The sequence below is a fragment of the Acanthaster planci genome, unplaced genomic scaffold (genome assembly GCF_054643075.1).
Source record: "Acanthaster planci isolate LZ-2023a unplaced genomic scaffold, COTS_SCS Contig91, whole genome shotgun sequence".
Lineage (NCBI taxonomy): Eukaryota > Metazoa > Echinodermata > Asteroidea > Valvatida > Acanthasteridae > Acanthaster > Acanthaster planci.
Genome location: NW_028257713.1, coordinates 18183 through 34654, shown reverse-complemented (window position 1 = coordinate 34654; position 16472 = coordinate 18183). Strand labels below are relative to the sequence as shown.

At 65.0% G+C, this 16472-nt stretch overlaps 4 pseudogenes; all 4 read left to right on the top strand.

Annotated features, from left to right (window-relative positions):
• Positions 1 to 1770: 1770 nt before the first annotated feature.
• Positions 1771 to 2733, top strand: LOC147795278 (large subunit ribosomal RNA; annotated as a pseudogene; the record flags this gene model as incomplete).
• Positions 2734 to 6189: 3456 nt separating this feature from the next.
• On the top strand, positions 6190 to 7546 carry LOC147795277 (large subunit ribosomal RNA; annotated as a pseudogene).
• A 2903-nt stretch (positions 7547 to 10449) lies between these two features.
• LOC147795276 (large subunit ribosomal RNA) lies at positions 10450 to 11809 on the top strand (annotated as a pseudogene).
• Positions 11810 to 14753: 2944 nt separating this feature from the next.
• LOC147795275 (large subunit ribosomal RNA) lies at positions 14754 to 16117 on the top strand (annotated as a pseudogene).
• The last annotated feature ends 355 nt before the right edge of the window (positions 16118 to 16472 follow it).

Sequence of the window (16472 nt, the reverse complement as noted above, 5' to 3'; positions counted from 1 at the left end):
ACCCGCCGCAGCCGCACGCGGACCCTCTAAAGCCGTGCATTTCCGACATGCTTCCCCGGGCGAAAACGGCTCCATGCCGGCGGGTTGCGTTGTGCGGCGCGGTGAATCGCCTTTTTCGGAAAACCTGGTCCGAGAGGTTCGGATGTCCGGGGTTGCCCGCGGAGAGCGGGCCGGGCGCTTCAGGCATGGCGTCCATCGGCTCGCCGGCCCACCCAAGGCCTCTGAGAGGGCTTTGCCCCGGGACAGGTTGGGCCCAAAACGTGCGTATTTCAATGAGAGCGTTTTGGACCTTAACCCCCACTCCCTGGTTTGCCTATTTATAGGGGGAGGGTGGTCTGGAGCTCAGCTCCAGCTGCCAGAAATCAGTACAGCCATATATTGTCCATACAATACGGCAATTCCTGCAGGGTGAACCCAAGCCTCCGGAGCGATTCCCCCTGGGGTCTGGACAAGCCCCGCTCCGGAGCGGCTCAAGGAAAGTGGCTGCTCGCCGTCCCGCCGGGAGGCCCTCCGGGCGCTCCGTTAACGGCGTTTCTCTGCGCGGCCGGCCTGACCCTTCATGCCCAGAAGAGCGTCGGCCGGCCCGCCCGGCCTTGCCCAGAGGTGTCGGAAAGGCCGCTCCCGGGCCGCGGCCGGCCCTGCCGGAGAGCCCCGGGACGGGAGGTGCGGAAAAAGTGGCTGCCCGCCGCCCCGCCGGGAGGCCCCAGCGAGGACACTGGCTGCAGGCGGCAACAAGGGGAGTGCAAAGAGACCGGTAGGTTGCGGCGCGGGTTCCCCCCGCTCTCTGGCGAAGATGAAATGGGAGATCTGCGGGCAAGGCAGGCAGGTAGGCGAGGGGCACCGGCCGGGCGGGTCGTTCCCCGGGGGAGGTCGGCGCTGAGTATCCGCCCCACAAACGAGCGCCGGTCGTGGCCCCAAACCGAACAAGAAAGACACAGGCGGCCTCGAGGGAGCGCGCCGGAAAGGAGGCCAGGCAAGCAGGGCAGGCCGAGAAAGAAAAAGGGGAGGCCCGGACCCGGCCAACGGGGACCGAGTGCCGCCGGCCCCGTGGCAGATCTCCGAGTGGACCGCCGGAGAGGGAGCGGGCGCTCAGCGCCGAGAGAGAGAAGAGAGGGCCGCGGAGGGAAGCCCTCCTTCCTGGCAGCCGCCGAGGCGCCGGGCGGGCCCTGATAGGCGAGAGAGAGAGTGAGAGGCCGAGGCCTATTGCGAACCCATCGACCTCAGGTCGGGCGAGAGGACCCGCCGGGTTGGGGCGCCGCATTTGGGGCCGACGCTCATCAGAGCCCAGAAAAGGCGTAGCTTAATACGGGCAGCAGGCCGGTGGCCATGGAAGTCGACTAGCCCTGAAAATGAATGGCACTGAGAGTGCCGCCCACACCTGGCCGTCGGGGCAGAGAGCGAGTGGGACCGCCGGCCGGTTGGTACGCCCCGACGAGTAGGAGGGCCGCCGCGGTGGGCGTCGAAGCGCCGGCCGCCAGGCCGCGTGGAGCCGCCGCGGGCGCAGATCTTGGTGGTAGTAGCAAATATTGGAGTGAGATCCTCGAGGGCCGAGTGGCGGAGAAGGCTTGCATGCGATCAGCAGTTGTACATGGGTCAGTCGATCCTAAGCCCCAGGGAGGTTCCGCTCCCAGCGGAGGCGGGCGCCCCCCTCCTCGCGGGGCCGGGGCCTCGCCCCCCGGGCGAAACGGAATCGGGTCAATATTCCCAAACCCGCAGGCGGAGCCCTCCGTCCTCCTTGGCGGTCCGATCTGCGAAGCAAGCGAGCCCCAGACGCCGGTCGGGGACCCGGGAAGAGTTTCCTTTTCTTGCTGACCTTGTGAAGAGACACGGAGGGGTGTGGGATAGGTGGGAGGGCCCCAGGCCCGACGCTGAAATGCCACTACTCTCGTGGTTTCTTTACTTAGCCGGTGAGGCGGGGAGCGGGCCCAGTCTTCTGGCGCTACGCGGCCGGCCGCCACCCGCTCCGGCGACAGCTTCAGTCGGGGACTTTGACTGGGGCGGTACATCTGTCAAAGGGTAACGCAGGTGTCCTAAGGCGAGCTCAGCGAGGACGGAAACCTCGCGCGGAGCAAAAGGGCAAAAGCTCGTTTGAATCTGATTTTTAGCATGAATACAGACCGTGAAAGCGTGGTCTATCGATCCTTTTGAGCTTCGCAGTTTGAAGCGAGAGGTATCAGAAATGTTACCACAGTGATAACTGGGTAGTTGCAGCCAAGCGTTCATAGCGATGTTGCTGTTTGATCCTTCGATGTCGGCTCTTCCTATCATTGCGAAGCGTTGGATTGTTCACCCACCAATGGGGAACGTGAGCTGGCTTTGGACCGCCGTGAGACAGGTAGTTTTACCCTACTGATGAGAGGTCGCCGTCACGGCAATCCTGCTCAGTACGAGAGGAACCGCAGATTCGGACCCCTGGTTCAGGCGCTCGGTCGAGAGGCCGGTGGTGCGAGACTACCAACCGAGAGATTACGGCTAAACGCCTCTAAGTCGAAATCTCTGCCGGTGCGCGGCCCGCGTCAGCGCCCACCCGCTCTTGCCTGGAGGGGGGCCGGGCCGACTCCGCCCGCGGCCCCTGCCCGGGGGCCGGGAACTCCGGCGCAAGCCGAACCGCCGTCTCGAGAGGGACGCCAGATCACTTGCAGACGACTTGGGTATGGATTGGGGTGTCGTGCCCAGTAGAGCAGCCGCTTTGCTGTGATCTGCTAAAACTAAAGCTTTCGATCTGAGGGATTTGCGCGCGCCGCAGACGGGCCGATCCTGGCGGGCAGGGTCGGACGACGTCGCTGCTGCGGGAGCGGCTTCTGGGAGAGGGGTGGTGGGGTCCAGCAGCGGGGGGAGGAGGTCGAGCGCGGAGGGCCGGCCGGCGCCGCCCGGTGGCCCTCGGGCGGACCGGCCTTGGAGGAGGAGACCTGGGAGGACCAGCGGCGGGCCCGGCGGCACTCGGACTCGGCAGAGGAACTGACGGCGGAGTAAACGAGCGCTTTCCCTGAGGCCGAGGATTGGCTGCTGGGCTGCATGTCTGACACGGCCGCCCCAAACTGACTTGAAATCCACGTTTAATAGTGTGTCCCGCAGGAGGGCTCTCGGGGAGTTGCCAATGCCATCGCGCGATCAGCTGTTCGGCACGGAAAAACCATGGCTTCCAGCCCGAGTGCGGCATCTGGCAGCGGGCGGCGTCGGTCCCGCCGTGGGTGCCGGACGGGGAGCGTTACGTGGGTGCCCGCTAAAGATTTCTTCCTCAGACTTCCTTGACCGCGAAAGGGCTCATCTCCAGTTACGCTTCGACTCGGGCGCAAAAACTGACTCGGCCCCACCGGCGAGAGCCGGGGATACGCTGCCGGGCCGCGAGGCTTATCTGGCCGCCCAAAACCTGATTTGAAATCCGGGGCCGGAGGTGCACCCTCCAGGAGGGCTCTAATGGGAGTGGCGCCACGTGCCAGCGGGCGGGTAGGGACCGGGGCCTCGGGCCCAAGGGCGGAGTCTCGCAGCGGGCGGCGCCGGTCCCGCTGTGGGTGTTGGACGGGCGGCGTTGCGTGGGCGCCCGCTGAAGATTTCTTCCCCGGACTTGGTGGTGCGCGAAAGGTCGGATCTCCGGTTTCAACCCGACTCGGGCGCAAAAACCGACTCGTCCCCATTTGCAAACGCGTCGGCGAGGCACCCCGGCTCTCGAGAGCGTCTCTCGTCGGGGTCTGTTGGGCCCGAAACGTGCGTATTTTAATGAGAGCGTTTTGAACCTTAACCCCCACTCCCTGGTTTGCCTTTTTATAGGGGGGAGGGTGTCTGCGCGGCGAATTACCGTCCTGGGGAAAAAAACCCGCCGCAGCCGCACGCGGACCCTCTAAAGCCGTGCATTTCCGACATGCTTCCCCGGGCGAAAACGGCTCCATGCCGGCGGGTTGCGTTGTGCGGCGCGGTGAATCGCCTTTTTCGGAAAACCTGGTCCGAGAGGTTCGGATGTCCGGGGTTGCCCGCGGAGAGCGGGCCGGGCGCTTCAGGCATGGCGTCCATCGGCTCGCCGGCCCACCCAAGGCCTCTGAGAGGGCTTTGCCCCGGGACAGGTTGGGCCCAAAACGTGCGTATTTCAATGAGAGCGTTTTGGACCTTAACCCCCACTCCCTGGTTTGCCTATTTATAGGGGGAGGGTGGTCTGGAGCTCAGCTCCAGCTGCCAGAAATCAGTACAGCCATATATTGTCCATACAATACGGCAATTCCTGCAGGGTGAACCCAAGCCTCCGGAGCGATTCCCCCTGGGGTCTGGACAAGCCCCGCTCCGGAGCGGCTCAAGGAAAGTGGCTGCTCGCCGTCCCGCCGGGAGGCCCTCCGGGCGCTCCGTTAACAGCGTTTCTCTGCGCGGCCGGCCTGACCCTTCATGCCCAGAAGAGCGTCGGCCGGCCCGCCCGGCCTTGCCCAGAGGTGTCGGAAAGGCCGCTCCCGGGCCGCGGCCGGCCCTGCCGGAGAGCCCCGGGACGGGAGGTGCGGAAAAAGTGGCTGCCCGCCGCCCCGCCGGGAGGCCCCAGCGAGGACACTGGCTGCAGGCGGCAACAAGGGGAGTGCAAAGAGACCGGTAGGTTGCGGCGCGGGTTCCCCCCGCTCTCTGGCGAGGATGATATGGGAGATCTGCGGGCAAGGCAGGCAGGTAGGCGAGGGGCACCGGCCGGGCGGGTCGTTCCCCGGGGGAGGTCGGCGCTGAGTATCTGCCCCACAAACGAGCGCCGGTCGTGGCCCCAAACCGAACAAGAAAGACACAGGCGGCCTCGAGGGAGCGCGCCGGAAGGAGGCCAGGCAAGCAGGGCAGGCCGAGAAAGAAAAAGGGGAGGCCCGGACCCGGCCAACGGGGACCGAGTGCCGCCGGCCCCGTGGCAGGTCTCCGAGTGGACCGCTGGAGAGGGAGCGGGCGCTCAGCGCCGAATGAGAGAAGAGAGGGCCGCGGAGGGAAGCCCTCCTTCCTGGCAGCCGCCGAGGCGCCGGGCGGGCCCTGAGAGGCGAGAGAGAGAGTGAGAGGCCGAGGCCTATTGCGAACCCATCGACCTCAGGTCGGGCGAGAGGACCCGCCGGGTTGGGGCGCCGCATTTGGGGCCGACGCTCATCAGAGCCCAGAAAAGGCGTAGCTTAATACGGGCAGCAGGCCGGTGGCCATGGAAGTCGACTAGCCCTGAAAATGAATGGCACTGAGAGTGCCGCCCACACCTGGCCGTCGGGGCAGAGAGCGAGTGGGACCGCCGGCCGGTTGGTACGCCCCGACGAGTAGGAGGGCCGCCGCGGTGGGCGTCGAAGCGCCGGCCGCCAGGCCGCGTGGAGCCGCCGCGGGCGCAGATCTTGGTGGTAGTAGCAAATATTGGAGTGAGATCCTCGAGGGCCGAGTGGCGGAGAAGGCTTGCATGCGATCAGCAGTTGTACATGGGTCAGTCGATCCTAAGCCCCAGGGAGGTTCCGCTCCGTGGCAGATCTCCGAGTGGACCGCCGGAGAGGGAGCGGGCGCCCAGCGCCGAGAGAGAGAGAAGAGAGGGCCGCGGAGGGAAGCCCTCCTTCCTGGCAGCCGCCGAGGCGCCGTGCGGGCCCTGAGAGGCGAGAGAGAGATTGAGAGGCCGAGGCCTATTGCGAACCCATCGACCTCAGGTCGGGCGAGAGGACCCGCCGGGTTGGGGCGCCGCATTTGGGGCCGACGCTCATCAGAGCCCAGAAAAGGCGTAGCTTAATACGGGCAGCAGGCCGGTGGCCATGGAAGTCGACTAGCCCTGAAAATGAATGGCACTGAGAGTGCCGCCCACACCTGGCCGTCGGGGCAGAGACCGAGTGGGACCGCCGGCCGGTTGGTACGCCCCGACGAGTAGGAGGGCCGCCGCGGTGCGCGTCGAAGCGCCGGCCGCCAGGCCGCGTGGAGCCGCCGCGGGCGCAGATCTTGGTGGTAGTAGCAAATATTGGAGTGAGATCCTCGAGTGGCGGAGAAGGCTTGCATGCGATCAGCAGTTGTACATGGGTCAGTCGATCCTAAGCCCCAGGGAGGTTCCGCTCCCAGCGGAGGCGGGCGCCCCCCACCTCGCGGGGCCGGGGCCTCGCCCCCCGGGCGAAACGGAATCGGGTCAATATTGCCAAACCCGCAGGCGGAGCCCTCCGTCCTCCTTGGCGGTCCGATCTGCGAAGCAAGCGAGCCCCAGACGCCGGTCGGGGACCCGGGAAGAGTTTCCTTTTCTTGCTAAGGGGCGGGATCCCTGGAATCGGCTGGTCCGGAGCTAGGGCGCTGGGCGAGCCCGGACCGGCGTGGGGCCCGCCTCGTGGACAGTCCTCGCTGCGGCCGCTTCGGCCGGCGCCCAGCAGCCGGCTCAGAACTGGTACGGACCAGGGGAATCCGACTGTCTAATGAAAAACAGAGCATCGCGACGTCTGCAGCCGGGGCGCTGACGCGATGTGATTTCTGCCCAGTGCTCTGAATGTCAAAGTGAAGAAATTCAGCGAAGTGCGGGTAAACGGCGGGAGTAACTATGACTCTCTTAAGGTAGCCAAATGCCTCGTCATCTAATTAATGACGCGCATGAATGGATTAACGAGATTCCCACTGTCCCTATCTATCTAGCGAAACCACAGCCAAGGGAACGGGCTTGGCAGAATCAGCTTGACTCTAGTCTGACCTTGTGAAGAGACACGGAGGGGTGTGGGATAGGTGGGAGGGCCCCAGGCCCGACGCTGAAATGCCACTACTCTCGTGGTTTCTTTACTTAGCCGGTGAGGCGGGGAGCTGGCCCAGTCTTCCGGCGCTACGCGGCCGGCCGCCACCCGCTCCGGCGACAGCTTCAGTCGGGGAGTTTAACTGGGCGGTACATCTGTCAAAGGGTAACGCAGGTGTCCTAAGGCGAGCTCAGCGAGGACAGAAACCTCGCGCGGAGCAAAAGGGCAAAAGCTCGTTTGAATCTGATTTTCAGCATGAATACAGACCGTGAAAGCGTGGCCTATCGATCCTTTTGAGCTTCGCAGTTTGAAGCGAGAGGTATCAGAAATGTTACCACAGTGATAACTGGGTAGTGGCAGCCAAGCGTTCATAGCGATGTTGCTGTTTGATCCTTCGATGTCGGCTCTTCCTATCATTGCGAAGCGTTGGATTGTTCACCCACCAATGGGGAACGTGAGCTGGCTTTGGACCGCCGTGAGACAGGTAGTTTTACCCTACTGATGAGAGGTCGCCGTCACGGCAATCCTGCTCAGTACGAGAGTAACTGCAGATTCGGACCCCTGGTTCAGGCGCTCGGTCGAGAGGCCGGTGGTGCGAGACTACCACCCGAGAGATTACGGCTAAACGCCTCTAAGTCGAAATCTCTGCCGGTGCGCGGCCCGCGTCAGCGCCCACCCGCTCTTGCCTGGAGGGGGGCCGGGCCGACTCCGCCCGCGGCCCCTGCCCGGGGGCCGGGAACTCCGGCGCAAGCCGAACCGCCGTCTCGAGAGGGACGCCAGATCACTTACAGACGACTTGGGTATGGATTGGGGTGTCGTGCCCAGTAGAGCAGCCGCTTGCTGTGATCTGCTAAAACTAAAGCTTTCGATCCGAGGGATTTGCCCGCGCCGCAGACGGGCCGATCCTGGCGGGCCGGGTCGGACGACGTCGCTGCTGCGGGAGCGGCTTCTGGGAGAGGGGTGGTGGGGTCCAGCAGCGGGGGGAGGAGGTCGAGCGCGGAGGGCCGGCCGGCGCCGCCCGGTGGCCCTCGGGCGGGCCGGCCTTGGAGGAGGAGACCGGGGAGTACCAGCGGCGGGCCCGGCGGCACTCGGACTCGGCAGAGGAACTGACGGCGGAGTAAACGAGCGCTTTCCCTGAGGCCGAGGATTGGCTGCTGGGCTGCATGTCTGACACGGCCGCCCCAAACTGACTTGAAATCCACGTTTAATAGTGTATCCCGCAGGAGGGCTCTCGGGGAGTTGCCAAGTCGGTCCCAATGCCATCGCGCGATCAGCTGTTCGGCACGGAAAAAACCATGGCTTCCAGCCCCAGTGCGGCATCTGGCAGCGGGCGGCGTCGGTCCCGCCGTGGGTGCCGGACGGGGAGCGTTACGTGGGTGCCCGCTAAAGATTTCTTCCTCGGACTTCGTTGACCGCGAAAGGGCTCATCTCCAGTTACGCTTCGACTCGGGCGCAAAAACTGACTCGGCCCCACCGGCGAGAGCCGGGGATACGCTGCCGGGCCGCGAGGCTTATCCGGCCGCCCAAAACCTGATTTGAAATCAGGGGCCGGAGGTGCACCCTGCAAGAGGGCTCTAATGGGAGTGGCGCCACGTGCCAGCGGGCGGGTAGGGACCGGGGCCTCGGGCCCAAGGGCGGAGTCTCGCAGCGGGCGGTGCCGGTCCCGCTGTGGGTGTCGGACGGGCGGCGTTGCGTGGGCGCCCACTGAAGATTTCTTCCCCGGACTTGGTGGTGCGCGAAAGGTCGGATCTCCGGTTTCGACCCGACTCGGGCGCAAAAACCGACTCGTCCCCACTTGCCAACGCGTCGGCAAGGCACCCCGGCTCTCGAGAGAGTCTCTCGTCGGGGTCTGTTGGGCCCGAAACGTGCTTATTTTAATGAGAGCGTTTTGAACCTTAACCCCCACTCCCTGGTTTGCCTTTTTATAGGGGGGAGGGTGTCTCCGCGGCGAATTGCCGTCCTTGGGGAAAAAAAAACCCGCCGCAGCCGCACGCGGACCCTCTAAAGCCGTGCATTTCCGACACGCTTCCCCGGGCGAAAACGGCTCCATGCCGGCGGGTTGCGTTGTGCGGCGCGGTGAATCGCCTTTTTCGGAAAACCTGGTCCGAGAGGTTCGGATGTCCGGGGTTGCCCGCGGAGAGCGGGCCGGGCGCTTCAGGCATGGCGTCCATCGGCTCGCCGGCCCACCCAAGGCCTCTGAGAGGGCTTTGCCCCGGGACAGGTTGGGCCCAAAACGTGCGTATTTCAATGAGAGCGTTTTGGACCTTAACCCCCACTCCCTGGTTTGCCTATTTATAGGGGGAGGGTGGTCTGGAGCTCAGCTCCAGCTGCCAGAAATCAGTACAGCCATATATTGTCCATACAATACGGCAATTCCTGCAGGGTGGAGCCCAAGCCTCCGGAGCGATTCCCCCTGGGGTCTGGACAAGCCCCGCTCCGTAGCGGCTCAAGGAAAGTGGCTGCTCGCCGTCCCGCCGGGAGGCCCTCCGGGCGCTCCGTTAACGGCGTTTCTCTGCGTGGCCGGCCCGACCCTTCATGCCCAGAAGAGCGTCGGCCGCCCCGCCCGGCCTTGCCCAGAGGTGTCGGAAAGGCCGCTCCCGGGCCGCGGCCGGCCCTGCCGGAGAGCCCCGGGACGGGAGGTGCGGAAAAAGTGGCAGCCCGCCGCCTCGCCGGGAGGCCTTAGCGAGGACACTGGCTGCAGGCGGCAACAAGGGGAGTCCAAAGAGACCGGTAGGTTGCGGCGCGGGTTTCCCCCGCTCTCTGGCGAGGATGATACGGGAGATCTGCGGGCAAGGCAGGCAGGTAGGCGAGGGGCACCGGCCGGGCGGGTCGTTCCCCGGGGGAGGTCGGCGCTGAGTATCCGCCCCACAAACGAGCGCCGGTCGTGCCCCCAAACCGAACAAGAAAGACACAGGCGGCCTCGAGGGAGCGCGCCGGAAAGGAGGCCAGGCAGGCAGGGCAGGCCGAGAAAGAAAAAGGGGAGGCCCGGACCCGGCCAACGGGGACCGAGTGCCGCCGGCCCCGTGGCAGATCTCCGAGTGGACCGCCGGAGAGGGAGCGGGCGCCCAGCGCCGAGAGAGAGAGAAGAGAGGGCTGGGGAGGGAAGCCCTCCTTCCTGGCAGCCGCCGAGGCGCCGGGCGGGCCCTGAGAGGCGAGAGAGAGAGTGAGAGGCCGAGGCCTATTGCGAACCCATCGACCTCAGGTCGGGCGAGAGGACCCGCCAGGTTGGGGCGCCGCATTTGGGGCCGACGCTCATCAGAGCCCAGAAAAGGCGTTGCTTAATACGGGCAGCAGGCCGGTGGCCATGGAAGTCGACTAGCCCTGAAAATGAATGGCACTGAGAGTGCCGCCCACACCTGGCCGTCGGGGCAGAGAGCGAGTGGGACCGCCGGCCGGTTGGTACGCCCCGACGAGTAGGAGGGCCGCCGCGGTGGGCGTCGAAGCGCCGGCCGCCAGGCTGCGTGGAGCCGCCGCGGGCGCAGATCTTGGTGGTAGTAGCAAATATTGGAGTGAGATCCTCGAGGGCCGAGTGGCGGAGAAGGCTTGCATGCGATCAGCAGTTGTACATGGGTCAGTCGATCCTAAGCCCCAGGGAGGTTCCGCTCCCAGCGGAGGCGGGGCGCCCCCCCACCTCGCGGGGCCGGGGCCTCGCCCCCCGGGCGAAACGGAATCGGGGTCAATATTCCCAAACCCGCAGGCGGAGCCCTACGTCCTCCTTGGCGGTCCGATCTGCGAAGCAAGCGAGCCCCAGACGCCGGTCGGGGGACCCGGGAAGAGTTTCCTTTTCTTGCTAAGGGGCGGGATCCCTGGAATCGGCTGGTCCGGAGCTAGGGCGCTGGGCGAGCCCGGACCGGCGTGGGGCCCGCCTCGTGGACAGTCCTCGCTGCGGCCGCTTCGGCCGGCGCCCGGCAGCCGGCTCAGAACTGGTACGGACCAGGGGAATCCGACTGTCTAATGAAAAACAGAGCATCGCGACGTCTGCAGCCGGGGCGCTGACGCGATGTGATTTCTGCCCAGTGCTCTGAATGTCAAAGTGAAGAAATTCAGCGAAGTGCGGGTAAACGGCGGTAGTAACTATGACTCTTTTAAGGTAGCCAAATGCCTCGTCATCTAATTAATGACGTGCATGAATGGATTAACGAGATTCCCACTGTCCCTATCTATCTAGCGAAACCACAGCCAAGGGAACGGGCTTGGCAGAATCAGCTTGACTCTAGTCTGACCTTGTGAAGAGACACGGAGGGGTGTGGATAGGTGGGAGGGCCCCAGGCCCGACGCTGAAATGCCACTACTCTCGTGGTTTCTTTACTTAGCCGGTGAGGCGGGGAGCTGGCCCAGTCTTCCGGCGCTACGCGGGCCGGCCGCCACGCGCTGCGGCGACAGCTTCAGTCGGGGACTTTGACTGGGGCGGTACATCTGTCAAAGGGTAACGCAGGTGTCCTAAGGCGAGCTCAGCGAGGACGGAAACCTCGCGCGGAGCAAAAGGGCAAAAGCTCGTTTGAATCTGATTTTCAGCATGAATACAGACCGGGAAAGCGTGGCCTATCGATCCTTTTGAGCTTCGCAGTTTGAAGCGAGAGGTATCAGAAATGTTACCACAGTGATAACGGGGTAGTGGCAACCAAGCGTTCATAGCGATGTTGCTGTTTGATCCTTCGATGTCGGCTCTTTCCTATCATTGCGAAGCGTTGGATTGTTCACCCACCAATGGGGAACGTGAGCTGGCTTTGGACCGCCGTGAGACAGGTAGTTTTACCCTACTGATGAGAGGTCGCCGTCACGGCAATCCTGCTCAGTACGAGAGGAACCGCAGATTCGGACCCCTGGTTCAGGCGCTCGGTCGAGAGGCCGGGGGTGCGAGACTACCACCCGAGAGATTACGGCTAAACGCCTCTAAGTCGAAATCTCTGCCGGTGCGCGGCCCGCGTCAGCGCCCACCCGCTCTTGCCTGGAGGGGGGCCGGGCCGACTCCGCCCGCGGCCCCTGCCCGGGGGCCGGGACCTCCGGCGCAAGCCGAACCGCCGTCTCGAGAGGGACGCCAGATCACTTGCAGACGACTTGGGTATGGATTGGGGTGTCGTGCCCAGTAGAGCAGCCGCTTTGCTGTGATCTGCTAAAACTAAAGCTTTCGAACCGAGGGATTTGCCCGCGCCGCAGACGGGCCGATCCTGGCGGGCCGGGTCGGACGACGTCGCTGCTGCGGGAGCGGCTTCTGGGAGAGGGGTGGTGGGGTCCAGCAGCGGGGGGAGGAGGTCGAGCGCGGAAAGCCGGCCGGCGCCGCCCGGTGGCCCTCGGGCGGACCGGCCTTGGAGGAGGAGACCAAGGAGTACCAGCGGCGTGCCCGGCGGCACTCGGACTCGGCAGAGGAACTGACGGCGGAGTAAACGAGCGCTTTCCCTGAGGCCGAGGATTGGCTGCTGGGCTGCATGTCTGACGCGGCCCGCCCCAACTGACTTGAAATCCACGTTTAATAGTGTATCCCGCAGGAGGGCTCTCGGGGAGTTGCCAAGTCGGTCCCAATGCCATCGCGCGATCATCTGTTCGGCACGGAAAAAACCATGGCTTCCAGCCCGAGTGCGGCATCTGGCAGCGGGCGGCGTCGGTCCCGCCGTGGGTGCCGGACGGGGAGCGTTACGTGGGTGCCCGCTAAAGATTTCTTCCTCGGACTTCCTTGACCGCGAAAGGGCTCATCTCCAGTTACGCTTCGACTCGGGCGCAAAAACTGACTCGGCCCCACCGGCGAGAGCCGGGGATACGCTGCCGGGCCGCGAGGCTTATCCGGCCGCCCAAAACCTGATTTGAAATCCGGGGCCGGAGGTGCACCCTGCAAGAGGGCTCTAATGGGAGTGGCGCCACGTGCCAGCGGGCGGGTAGGGACCGGGGCCCTCGGGCCCAAGGGCGGAGTCTCGCAGGCGGGCGGCGCCGGTCCCGCTGTGGGTGTCGGACGGGCGGCGTTGCGTGGGCGCCCACTGAAGATTTCTTCCCCCGGACTTGGTGGTGCGCGAAAGGTCGGATCTCCGGTTTCGACCCGACTCGGGCGCAAAAACCGACTCGTCCCCACTTGCCAACGCGTCGGCGAGGCACCCCGGCTCTCGAGAGAGTCTCTCGTCGGGGTCTGTTGGGCCCGAAACGTGCTTATTTTAATGAGAGCGTTTTGAACCTTAACCCCCACACTCCCTGGTTTGCCTTTTTATAGGGGGGAGGGTGTCTCCGCGGCGAATTGCCGTCCTTGGGAAAAAAAACCCGCCGCAGCCGCACGCGGACCCTCTAAAGCCGTGCATTTCCGACACGCTTCCCCGGGCGAAAACGGCTCCATGCCGGCGGGTTGCGTGGTGCGGCGCGGTGAATCGCCTTTTTCGGAAAACCTGGTCCGAGAGGTTCGGATGTCCGGGGTTGCCCGCGGAGAGCGGGCCGGGCGCTTCAGGCATGGCGTCCATCGGCTCGCCGGCCCACCCAAGGCCTCTGAGAGGGCTTTGCCCCGGGACAGGTTGGGCCCAAAACGTGCGTATTTCAATGAGAGCGTTTTGGACCCGTAACCTCCACTCCCTGGTTTTCCTATTTATAGGGGGAGGGTGGTCTGGAGCTCAGCTCCAGGCTGCCAGAAATCAGTACAGCCATATATTGTCCATACAATACGGCAATTCCTGCAGGGTGGAGCCCAAGCCTCCGGAGCGATTCCCCCTGGGGTCTGGACAAGCCCCGCTCCGTAGCGGCTCAAGGAAAGTGGCTGCTCGCCGTCCCGCCGGGAGGCCCTCCGGGCGCTCCGTTAACGGCGTTTCTCTGCGTGGCCGGCCCGACCCTTCATGCCCAGAAGAGCGTCGGCCGGCCCGCCCGGCCTTGCCCAGAGGTGTCGGAAAGGCCGCTCCCGGGCCGCGGCCGGCCCTGCCGGAGAGCCCCGGGACGGGAGGTGCGGAAAAAGTGGCAGCCCGCCGCCCCGCACGGGGGCGCCAGCGGGCACACTGGCTCCAGGCGGTAACAAGGGGAGTCCAAAGAGACCGGTAGGTTGCGGCGCAGGTTTCCCCCGCTCTCTGGCGAGGATGATACGGGAGATCTGCGGGCAAGGCAGGCAGGTAGGCGAGGGGCACCGGCCGGGCGGGTCGTTCCCCGGGGGAGGTCGGCGCTGAGTATCCGCCCCACAAACGAGCGCCGGTCGTGGCCCCAAACCGAACAAGAAAGACACAGGCGGCCTCGAGGGAGCGCGCCGGAAAGGAGGCCAGGCAAGCAGGGCGGGCCGAGAAAGAAAAAGGGGAGGCCCGGACCCGGCCAACGGGGACCGAGTGCCGCCGGCCCCGTGGCAGATCTCCGAGTGGACCGCCGGAGAGGGAGCGGGCGCCCAGCGCCGAGAGAGAGAAGAGAGGGCCGCGGAGGGAAGCCCCTCCTTCCTGGCAGCGGCCGAGGCGCCGGGCGGCCCCTGAGAGGAGAGAGAGAGAGTGAGAGGCCGAGGCCTATTGCGAACCCATCGACCTCAGGTCGGGCGAGAGGACCCGACGGGTTGGGGCGCCGCATTTTGGGGCCGACGCTCATCAGAGCCCAGAAAAGGGCGTAGCTTAATACGGGCAGCAGGCCGGTGGCCATGGAAGTCGACTAGCCCTGAAAATGAATGGCACTGAGAGTGCCGCCCACACCTGGCCGTCGGGGCAGAGAGCGAGTGGGACCGCCGGCCGGTTGGTACGCCCCGACGAGTAGGAGGGCCGCCGCGGGGGGCGTCGAAGCGCCGGCCGCGAGGCCGGGGGGAGCCGGCGCGGGCGGAGATCTTGGTGGTAGGGCCGCGTGGAGCCGCCGCGGGCGCAGATCTTGGTGGTAGTAGCAAATATTGGAGTGAGATCCGCGAGGGCCGAGTGGGGGAGAAGGCTTGCATGCGCTCAGCAGTTGTACATGGGTCAGTCGATCCTACCCCCCAGGGAGGTTCCGCTCCCAGCGGAGGCGGGCGCCCCCCACCTCGCGGGGCCGGGGCCTCGCCCCCCGGGCGAAACGGAATCGGGTCAATATTCCCAAACCCGCAGGCGGAGCCCTACGTCCTCCTTGGCGGTCCGATCTGCGAAGCAAGCGAGCCCCAGACGCCGGTCGGGGACCCGGGAAGAGGTTCCTTTCTTGCTAAGGGGCGGGATCCCTGGAATCGGCTGGTCCGGAGCTAGGGCGCTGGGCGAGCCCGGACCGGCGTGGGGCCCGCCTCGTGGACAGTCCTCGCTGCGGCCGCTTCGGCCGGCGCCCGGCAGCCGGCTCAGAACTGGTACGGACCAGGGGAATCTGACTGTCTAATGAAAAACAGAGCATCGCGACGTCTGCAGCCGGGGCGCTGACGCGATGTGATTTCTGCCCAGTGCTCTGAATGTCAAAGTGAAGAAATTCAGCGAAGTGCGGGTAAACGGCGGGAGTAACTATGACTCTTTTAAGGTAGCCAAATGCCTCGTCATCTAATTAATGACGTGCATGAATGGATTAACGAGATTCCCACTGTCCCTATCTATCTAGCGAAACCACAGCCAAGGGAACGGGCTTGGCAGAATCAGCTTGACTCTAGTCTGACCTTGTGAAGAGACACGGAGGGGTGTGGGATAGGTGGGAGGGCCCCAGGCCCGACGCTGAAATGCCACTACTCTCGTGGTTTCTTTACTTAGCCGGTGAGGGGGGGGAGCTGGCCCAGTCTTCTGGCGCTACGCGGCCGGCCGCCACCCGCTCCGGCGACAGCTTCAGTCGGGGGGTTTGACTGGGGCGGTACATCTGTCAAAGGGTAACGCAGGTGTCCTAAGGCGAGCTCAGCGAGGACGGAAACCTCGCGCGGAGCAAAAGGGCAAAAGCTCGTTTGAATCTGATTTTCAGCATGAATACAGACCGTGAAAGCGTGGCCTATCGATCCTTTTGAGCTTCGCAGTTTGAAGCGAGAGGTATCAGAAATGTTACCACAGTGATAACTGGGTAGTGGCAGCCAAGCGTTCATAGCGATGTTGCTGTTTGATCCTTCGATGTCGGCTCTTCCTATCATTGCGAAGCGTTGGATTGTTCACCCACCAACGGGGGAACGTGAGCTGGCCTTTGGACCGCCGTGAGACAGGTAGTTTTACCCTACTGATGAGAGGTCGCCGTCACGGCAATCCTGCTCAGTACGAGAGGAACCGCAGATTCGGACCCCCTGGTTCAGGGCGCTCGGTCGAGAGGCCGGTGGTGCGAGACTACCACCCGAGAGATTACGGCTAAAGGCCTCTAAGTCGAAATCTCTGCCGGTGCGCGGCCCGCGTCAGCGCCCACCCGCTCTTGCCTGGAGGGGGGCCGGGCCGACTCCGCCCGCGGCCCCTGCCCGGGGGCCGGGAACTCCGGCGCAAGCCCGAACCGCCGTCTCGAGAGGGGACGCCAGATCACTTACAGACGACTTGGGTATGGATTGGGGGTGTCGTGCCCAGTAGAGCAGCCGCTTTCTGTGATTTGCTAAACTAAAGCTTTCGATCGAGGGATTTGCCCGCGCCGCAGACGGGGCCGATCCTGGCGGGCCGGGTCGGACGGACGGTCGCTGCTGCGGGAGCGGCTTCTGGGAGAGGGGGTGGTGGGGTCCAGCAGCGGGGGGGAGGAGTCGAGCGCGGGAGGGCCGGCCGGCGCCGCCCGGTGGCCCTCGGGCGGACCGGGCCTTGGAGGAGGAGACCGGGGAGTACCAGCGGCGGGCCCGGCGGCACTCGGACTCGGCAGAGGAACTGACGGCGGAGTAAACGAGCGCTTTCCCCTGAGGCCGAGGATTGGCTGCTGGGCTGCATGTCTGACACGGCCGCCCCAAACTGACTTGAAATCCACGTTTAATAGTGTATCCCGCAGGAGGGC